Source organism: Nuphar pumila, chromosome 13 (genome assembly GCF_984573655.1).
Source record: "Nuphar pumila chromosome 13, dmNupPumi1.hap1.1, whole genome shotgun sequence".
Classification (NCBI taxonomy): domain Eukaryota; kingdom Viridiplantae; phylum Streptophyta; class Magnoliopsida; order Nymphaeales; family Nymphaeaceae; genus Nuphar; species Nuphar pumila.
Genome location: NC_143261.1, coordinates 101,851,472 through 101,862,065, shown reverse-complemented (window position 1 = coordinate 101,862,065; position 10,594 = coordinate 101,851,472).

Below are 10,594 nucleotides of genomic sequence, written 5' to 3'. Positions count from 1 at the left end.
ATTCAATTCTTCTAATGCTTCACGACTTCCCTAATCTTCTCCTTGATCCTAATCTACATTACTAACAACAGAACATATTTGCTGTAACAGAACACATTTGTTATACATTTGCTGTATTTACCATTAAATCAGCAAGTAGAAAAGCAGTAAATAAAAACAGTAAGCAGTAAATAACGTAAATCTAACAGCAACCATGTTCCAAACAGATCCAAAGGAAACTCAGGTTACAAAACAAGATCACACCCATTTAAAGATTTGTAGGTTACAGACCAACCTCATATGACAAAGTAAGATGGCCCATTTAGAGACTTGTAAGCCACAGATCAACCACATTCAATGAAATAGCAAGGCCTCTCTCTCTCTCTGGGTGGTTTTTTTTGTACAAGAGGAAATACAGGATACGTGTATGTGTGGCAGAGAATCTGAGTGAAACTACGGATCCGTATCTTGGGGTTCTGATTGGACAGATGAGCCGACTGTTGTAGTATTGTTGGGGTCCAGCAATCGTGCGCACCCACGTGGATACCTGTGAACCTGTCGGTCCCTCTACCCCCTCCTGTCCTTCAATAATTCCTCCTGCTACTGCCTGCCCCAGCCAATCCCTCTTGCTCCCCCCAAATTACCAACTTAACCCCCCCCCCCCCCCCCCCCCCACACACACACACACACACACGAAATGGCCTTTGGCCTAAATTTACTACCAACATTGTCCCTTCATCTTGTTTTTTTTTTTTCTCTTTTTAACGTTTTACATTCTTCACGATACGACTCGGTTCAAGGTACTAAAATGCAATCTTATCTCAGTACGCCAGTGCAGGGATGTCAACAGATTGGATATTATCCAATATCGGACCGAAATACGACTTTGATTAGACGAATCCATTTAAGGAAACTGAATCCCATGGATATTTGAATCTGAATACATGTAACTAGCTGCATTCAGTAATACTTTGTTGAGTTAAGGCTTGATGCAAACCCTTCGGATCAGGGACGTTTAAATAGATGAGGACTCGATCAAAATTAGAACCAAAACAGCCAAAAATTGCAAAACCTTCATCCTGGATCCAACCCAGATGATGATATTTCGTATAGAACTCCAACAAGTTACAGTTCCCCCATTATTTCTCCCTTGATGATTCGGTTTTGACCTTGCAATAATCCGACTTGAAAAGTTCACCGAGTCGTCACGCTTAAAATCCCGATTTTCACTCCTCCCGTCAATTGACAGTAGGGATGGCAGTGGACCGGGGGAAAGCGGGGCCCCGCCCCGCCTCGCCCCGTTTGGACCAGGGATGGAGGGCATGAAACGGGGATGGAGGCAGGGATGAAGGTTAAAATTCATCCCCGTGCGGGGATGGACTGACACTTTCCCCCGCCCCGCCCTTCCCTCTCCCCGATAAACCCTAACGCAAACCCCCTTTCCCCATTTTTGTTCACCTCCCCTCTCACGCAGCCCGATTTTTCCCCCCTTCTACCTCCCCTCGTAAGCTCCTCCTTCCTTCGGATCCTTCCCCATTTGCAGATCTGTCGAAGTCGCGCCACCGCCATGACCAGTTGGAAGCCAACCGTTGTGCCACCATCGGAAGCCACCGTCACTAACCACCACAACCTCCTCCATCGCCGCACCACCGTCATAAGCCAACTGTTGTTGCAAGCCCGATGTTGCTATCACTTACGTCGGGAACCTCGACTATCGCCAGGTAATCTTCTTCCTCTCTCCCTCCTCTTCTCTGCAACCCCCATTTTTGGGTTGCCGGGGGTACTAAGAGCCACCATTACCCCTTCTTCCAATGCCAGCCATCAAGGGTGCACCCCCTACTTGTGGTTTCTACCGGGAGCCGCGCGAGTGTCCAGGCTCTATCGGGAACAGAACCACTGCCCGGGGGATGACTCTCTCTCTCTCTCTCTGAGCATTTCCCCTTTCCTTTGCTGATCCAACCAGGCGGGGACGGGGCGGGGATGTGGCGGTGGCGGGGCGAGGACGAGGCGGGGCAGGGACAGGGCGACGGTGGAGGTCCAAAGTCTCCCCTGCCATGGGGATGGACCGGGGATGAAGGTTAATTTTCTGAGACGGGGCGGGGGTGGAGACCTTGTCCCCCGCCCCGCCCCACTGCCATCCCTAATTGACAGGAAGCTGAGGTGCATTTTCTCATGATGAAAGGGTTCCCTTCTTTGGTCTCTTCCGACGTGGCACGATCTGGACCTTTGGAGTCAAATCGGAATGCAGTGAAAATCTTTGTGCAAAATTTCTTTTTCTGGCTTATTGCGGTCAAATCCAAAGGTGGGGAAGTACGGGAAGGAGATCTTGACCACTGTGCACGTAGGGATGGCAATGGACCGAGGGACAACGGGGCTTCGCCCCGCATCGCCCCATTTGGACTGGGGATAAAGGGCATGAAACGGGGATGGAGGCGGGGATTAAGGTTAAAATCTATCCCCGTGTGGGGATGGAGGCGGGGATGGACTTAAGCTTTTCCCAGCCCCACCCCACCCCATCCCCGTCTCAATCCCCGCCTAGCCCTGCCTTGCCTCGTCTCTTCCCCAATCCTTTAAGGGATGAATATAGACTAAGGGGAAACGGGGCCCCGCCTCACCCCCGTTTGGACCGAGGATGGAGGACATGAAACGGGGGTGGAGGTTGAAATCCATCCTCGCACGGGGATGGAGGCGGGGATGAAGGTTTGGATTTTGAAACAGGGCGAGGGTGGAGACCCTATCCCCCGCCCCCCCTCCGGTCCACTGCCATCCCTACGTACACGTGCGCGCGAGTGCAGGGGGCTTTGAGTAAGGAATGACAAACGGGCCCCATCGCTTTCACGATAATGACGGAGATATCCCCAACCCTCAGTTTCTTAATGACTCAAGTACCCTCGTACCTCTGATTCTCTGACTTAAATACACCATCCCGGCAAGGCAGTATGACGCTGCCCCTCGCCCCTCAAAACCCTAAAATTCCTAGTTTCTGGACAACAATGGCCCCTACTGTGATAAGAAGAACTTTGACCACCTTCTTTTTATGACTCAAATACCCTTGGCATGTATAAATGGTTAGGGATGGCTGTAATGGCGACAACGTTTCCACGCCTGTCTCAAAATCCTGTCTTCCATCCCTGCACGGGTTTTGATTTTAACTTTCATCCCCGTTTCATGTCATTTTCATCCCCGATCCAAACGGGGTGAGGTTGGGCAGAGTCTCGTTTCTCCTTGGTCCATTACCATCCCTAAATAAGGATTGGGGATGGGGAGGGGTGCGGCGGAAGAAAGCGTAAGTCCATCCCCACTTACATCTTCACATGGGTTTTGATTTAATTAACCTCCATCCCCATTTCATGTCCTCCATCCCCAGTCCAAATGGGGCGAGGCAGGGCAAGAGCCTGTTTCTCTCCGGTCCACTGCCATCCCTATAAATGGTATCAACCTATCAGGGTTATTTTTTTTAATTTATGATCAAAGTTCTCCACCAAGAGCTGGTTTTGGTAAAAGTCTTGATCCAGACTTGGTAGAGGGTGAGTCAAAGCCAAAGGTTAACATCTTTGGTGGAATTGGCCGGTACTGGGTCATGACCTGACGTTGCTTAGGTTCAAGTCATCTTTCCCTTGCATGGGCAGAAATGCTTGCCAGATATAGGGGATATGTTTGCTATCCTCATGGCTAATGAAATTTTTTAATTTTTTAGCTTTGGGCACGTCCGACCCTTCAATGTGATCTACATGTTTGATTTAGTAAAAATATGCTCTTGGATCATATTTTTCTGATATGTATGTTGAATTTTTCAGACGTTTAAAAATCAATGAATTTCGAGAATCAACAGCCTACAAATATCAAATTAATTTTCAACTCATAAAAAAACATATTTTTTCATCAAAAAATATGATTAAAGTGTCCATACTTATTAATTATTTTGGTCAGGTTGAACACATGTATAAGGTAAGATTTAGTCAAAATAACCTCTTCCTGTGAGTTTCAACTAGAAAGTTTGGCACCCATGAATATAGCCAATATATTTTCCCCAACATAAGCTTGGTCTTGAAAAGTTGGGATCAGTGGTCCGAGTCAAAAACTGAATTTTGTTGGTCAATGAGCCCCCCACTTGTGACTTGGGGCGAACAAAATCCTTAGTATTTAGATACTCACCATCATCATCATCATGATTTTTGTCATCGCTGCATGGTGTTGCCTTGGCTAAGAGACCAGGTTCAATGCCAAGGAATAAAGATAAAAGCCACTGAGCTATAAGGGGCCCACACCCTTTATCATGTTTTCGCATTGGAATTCCACCACATTACGTATAGGAACTTGATTATGGTGGACCATGTTCTTAATATATTTGCAAGGATATGATTTATTATGTCTAATTAATGTTGGTCTTGAAGCAAGATTATTTTGGAGACCCAACAAACCCTTTGGAATTCATGGGCCACCTTAAGCATGACTAATCTTATTAACTAAAAACTTAATTTGTAATGATGATAACCTGGAAAATGGATGACTAAGCGACGTAGATTGGCTGGCCGCAAGACTCAATTGCGTTCAAAGTATCCGTTTAGATATATCTTGGAAGCTAGAATTTTTGCATTTAGATCTTTAACTTCTACTTAGATATCGATCGGTTCTATGCATTCGACTCATATTTGATGACAAGAAACCCTCGCTGAAGCGAGAAAAACACTGGGTGAGGCCCCACGACCACCTTGCCTTGGCCCACCTCTGAATGTAAAGGACACGCCCATGCCCCAGTGGGGTTTGATCGGGTGCCTTCATCTCAGCACCTTCACACCCACCCCCTGGACACACGGGCGACCCCCCACAGTGGTATGTATTTGACTCATATTCCAAATTAGAAAATCTATTTCTTTAAAAAAGAAATGAGAAAAATCTATAGGAATTGTTCCAAGGGGGATTGGCGTAGTGGGGTGGGGCCTTGGATGCTGACGGTCAGTCAAGGTTCGATTCCCATGGATGTCGCCCCTCTGCACAAGCCAATGCCCAGTATAGGCCAGGGGCATATAGGAGTCTTAGACTCGGAGTTTTACACCATCGGCACGAGGACCGTAGGTATGGCAGGCTGAGCCAGCATGACCAATTTTTTGTGTCGGGTACTGTTTCTTTAGGTTATAAATAAAAATAATCAGAACTGAAGTACCTCATCTATAAATAGATGAGAAGTGTAAGATAATGGATACATAATTGATGTTATGAAACAAATTTTGTTTCTTTTCTGTCATCTCTAATTTTCTTAGATAATTTAATTCTATCATTTTCAGTTTTTTCTGCATGTTTTAATTCTTAGTTTGGTTTTTTGGTATCAAATCTGCTGGTTTCAGAAATGGTCTTCCTCCAACCTTGCATGGCAAAGAAGCAAGGATTAGCCAATCCCAAGATAGGATAGCTTTATATATATGTGCTAACAAGCACAGTAACGGAGACATGTCTACATTTGTTGTATGGGTGCTGGCTAATTGATTGATTATTTTGAGCCCCTTCTATCAATGGGATTGTTCAGGTCAATAATGCTAGTTTTCCCTATAAAAGTGAAAATATTGAGAATTAATTTTTCAACTGCACCTCAGAACAATTGTAAAATCAATATTGGCACCTATTTGAAGGTTAGTGTTTTCACTCTTTCCGTTTTGACTTTCAATTTATTCTATAAGCATATTCTTTTTTTTCGAAGAAGAAAAAGAAGATGAAATTCTAGAAGCACATTCGTCTCGTGAGTTTTACACTTTTACTATTTTCCGTAAGTTTTTTATTATTGTTTCTTTTTTTTATACATCTTAGATACTAGAATTGGCAGCAGTTGTCGATTTATAAAGGGTAAGTTTAATTATTCGCTAGAAAAAAAAGAAAAAGAAAAACTATTTTCGTACAAAGAAAGTGATCACAGAGATACGTACCTCTTATTCCATCTAGCAAAGCTTGATTGTTTTTATGGGAAACATGAAACAGCTCATGTGAATGGGGCAGTGCTAGATAAAGACCATTTTAAAGTGCATTTGTATGATAATGCATGTACGAGTATGAAAAGTAAAATGAGACTCCTGGTAAAATATAAATGCGCCTATCATTTTTTTTTTTTTGAGCAGACCCCACCAATTATTATTCAACGTACCACTGGGGTTTTGAACCTGCGACGTCCCACCACAGGGAGACGTGCACTGACAGCTCCTACCAACCATGCAGAGCCCACAACTATGCTTGTGCACTGATAGTGACGCCATTGTCATCATGCTTTTAAGTGCTGAAATCTACAGTACATTTAAATTATTGCTTGTATTTTTCTCCTAAATTTGTACAATACAAATTAGTATTTAATTGATTACAACGTTCTTGTTAATTAATCAATTGACAATTATTAGTTGGTGAAATCCACACTATAATTAATATATTGTTGCTTATTCTAAAATTGTACGATGAAATCTAAATCTTGATCGTGTAAATGGCCTTTCTTGTGCTTGTTACTTGTCACCAAACTTTTTCTCAAGATTTGGTTGTTGTTAGTTAAGCATATCTTTCTTCTAAAACCAAATTGCATCTCCAATTTGTTGGAAACTTCTTTATCAAACCTGTGCTGCAAATCATAATCTCCATGCATTAGTTTCCAAAGTGGACCTAGGATGCTCACAGGTAGCAATAGGTCCAACCATGAATTACTACTTAAGCTTCTCCCTTTCCTTTTTATTTCTTTAACATGAATAGATCCAACCAACTTCACGGAACTCAGCCACACCAAAGCTCCCATGAATCATGAACCATGTGTAAGTTCATCACTTCACATGGATTCTTGTCCAATTTCCAAGTCTCAACTTGAACTAGAGACAAAATTTCATCAACCTTGGCCACGTTCCATGTGATGCTTACATACCACTAGACAACAGAATTATCACAATGAAGCACATTTTCAACTTGGAGAGAACTTCAAATGGGGATTGATGACACAGGCCATTTCATTTGTTCCAAAACTAGCCTAGAGAAAAAATATTAAGGTGGGTATTGGATGCAACCACTTATCCATACGAATGAAGAAGGTGGGATCTTCTATTATAGATGACAATGAGATTTCCCAACTTATCCCGTTTATCTGGGTAAGTGGGTGCAGTGTTATCAGTATCAGTGTGTATCGACCGATATGCAGTATAGCCAGAAAATCGATACAATACTGACCAGAATCAACTATTTTTTAATAAATATAAAACATAGCTTAAAATTAATGTTATTATTGTTTTAATATTATTTTTATAGCTTTAACACAATGTCACATTCTGATTGACATGGAATATTTTTTGGCCGATTCAAAACGATTCACTTGATTATCGGTTTTGGCGGATTCACCTGAATCATTGGCCAAACGATACAGGACCGATTCCGATACTGACAACATTGAGTGGGTGCACCCAAACACCCCCTAAGGAACGCATTGTAGAAAAAAAAAATAGAAACTTTGGGTCTTCGTGCACCCTCCTTTTTGTTCCTTAGCTTTGTTTAGTTCCTACTTTCTTTCAGTTTGTGGGAAGGGGATATGGGACCTTACAATTATTTTGGCTTAATTACGTATAACCATGCAAACCAATACTGTGTTCCCCAAACATTTGATATGGTTACATCAGAGGCCACTCTAAACTTCAGTTTGTTGGGTTAACCTTGTTCAAATACCGACTGCCGCAGGCTAACTGATCAAATAACCAATACACTATAATAGTTAATGAACTGTTTATTAGCGCAGTTTAAATCTCCAAAAACAATTAAAGCTAGACTCATGAACCGGAATTGGAATCCAATTCCTGTTCCGCTAAATTCCTTAGAATCATATTACCTAATTAAACATAAGAATTCAATTCTCTTTTGTTATGTACAATTAAATGAAAGCAGCCCAAGACTTCCTCTTATGGATACAAACGGGTCAGGATTTTGATCCGGGCCTGAACTAAATTATATCCAAATTAGGGTGCAATCTGTAACAAATACAGCCAGTGCTATTTGGTTCGGGGTCATAATCATTATCAGACACTATCTTTTTTTCTGTTCTTTTTTTTTAAGAACAATCATTATCAGACATTATCAAACCTAGGTTAAAATCAGGAATAACCCAGACCATTTATCCTTATTCACTTAAAAAACAGTAGACTTTAACCATTTTCAGCTGATCCCCATACCATAGAGTCCTATTTCTAAAGAGAATCTGGATCTTTTCGTGAGGCAAGTCCAGATCCAAAACAGAACCTACGCAACAAAGACTCATTTCTTAACCGGATTCAGATCCCGTTTTATGAGTCCCAAGCCAAATATATAAGTGTAACGAGGCCTCACCAAACCCTTTTAAACTTTTAACTTGAAACACAATAGAGTTAAACGTTTTCAATTGCTCTCTCTCTCTCTCTCTCTCTCTCTCTCTCTCTCTCGAGTTTCTTTATTCTTAATTAAAATTCTTCAACAATTTATTCTTTTAGGTTAGCAGACGACATAGTGTAGGTATGATATGAATGGCTTGTCTCTTTCTAAACGATTTCTACATATATTAAATATTAAGAAAACTTTAACCACGAATTCTGTAAGGGCCGTCCCGTACATCACATTTCAGGTGCAGCAAGGGATGATCCTGCTTGACCGACCAAAATGAACCACGGACCGCAAGTAGGGCTGTCAATGGATCGGGTTTGTATCTAGTACCCAACACAACCCAAACCAAAATTTGCATGCATGGCATAAAAAGGGACGACCCAATTGACCCAAGTAATGTGCAGGCTAGCTTGAAGTTATGATTTTTGTTTCATATCTGACCCGGGCCTGATTTTTGCCTACCCAAGTGCTTTATGTGTAATGTACAGAAATATTGAACAGAACCCACGAAGAGGATCTACCGGCCTGTTTGGAATCAGGATGGGCGTTTATGGAGTTTATGCATTTGAAGAAGCTGCCAAATCCATGATTCAGTGCAAATACAAAGGAGAAAGGGCCTCACTTCCCATCCCAAATGCATAAACGCCCATCCCAGCACAGAGATTCCAAACAGGATCACCAAGGTAGTTTGACCAAGATTTTACCTCAGGACCACCAAATGCATAAACACCCATCCCAGCGCCGAGATTCCAAACAGGCCCGAGATTACCACATGCGTCCTGCTTCGTGAGGCTACTGAAGACACCAGTTTGTCTTCATTGTGAATGAAAATCCAGTTTATCAAAGCAAGATCAGAAAAGAAGAATTAAAGCACAAGAACTTCCACAATGAACATTTGAAGAACTGTAGGAATTTCACTGAGGTTAAGAAAACAATGGATCGAATGCAACCTCAGCACGTAAATCTCTGTTCCTGAGAATTCTCAAACACCCAAGTGTTTACAATTACATGTTAAGGACCAGTTTATACGTGGATGAGCACTATGCATCCTGCAAAGATTATCTGGGCGATCAATCATCCGGAAGCATCCATCACAAACCTTTACTGCTCTACCAAAACAATCCTCAATGTTACCAGTAAAACTGCCAACAACATTTCTACTTCTTGTAGTAAAAGATCAAGACTATATAAACACAAGGCACCCAAAACAAATTCTGGTAATGATCCATCGATGATCAACCTGTTCTAGTACAGCCATTCACATTATCCTCAACTTCTACAAGATTCTCCTTTATGCTTGCTTCACCGTTCCACCCAACAACTAAAACATATATGCAACTTTATCAAGAGAAAATACATCCACAGATTGCCAAAAGATCATTTCATATAGCAAATGACCTAAAGAATTAGAGAAAGTTCGGTCCCTGATATTCACTGTCACGGGCTAATTTTCACGAGCCTGTGCAGCGCCAAACAAACCCAACCTGGCCAGTCTAACAGCCCTAGGCCCCGGACATCACCCCATGTGTGATTGCCGAAATGATCATTGGCATTGCACATCACCCCATGCACAACTACCTAGATGGATGTCCTACCCTACACACCACCTCATGTGCAGCGAACCTAGCTCAAGTCACGGCTCTGTACACTACCCCATGAACGATGCCATAGTATTCTTCACAAAATCAAGTTCTAAAAAAGGGGGGACGCTCATGCTCATCCAAACCGACAACCAAATACAACAACAACGTTGCGCCACCAAAGCCACAACGCAGCCTCCTAAAAGTGTCACCCAAGAGATCTGTGAATATTTCACGATTGGGAAAAAGGTCGTTGTTGACCCTTAGCCTTGTGGCCAGTTGATAGTCACATGTCTTACTAAGCAACACTACCCACATCACTCATCGACGTTGAGGCACTCACTTGCCTTGCCCAGTGTCACCACGCAAGGTTAAGACCACCTAGTGTAGTTCTTGAGAGAATTAGCCTTTACTTACACACCCTCGTGCATACCAAACGCTATACATACGATACTCTTATCCCAAATTGAGAGGTACTCAACCAAATCACCAAAAACATCCTACAATCCATTGGCTCAACACAATATAAAACAATACACCATGTCTCTGCTGTCACACACCATCGCACCAACGTGATACCGTTGTTCATCGCATGTCATGCTACCACCGTACCTCACCAATAGTCCAACGCATATCGTCCACTATTATGCCTGATGCATTTTCCACACAATAGTGAT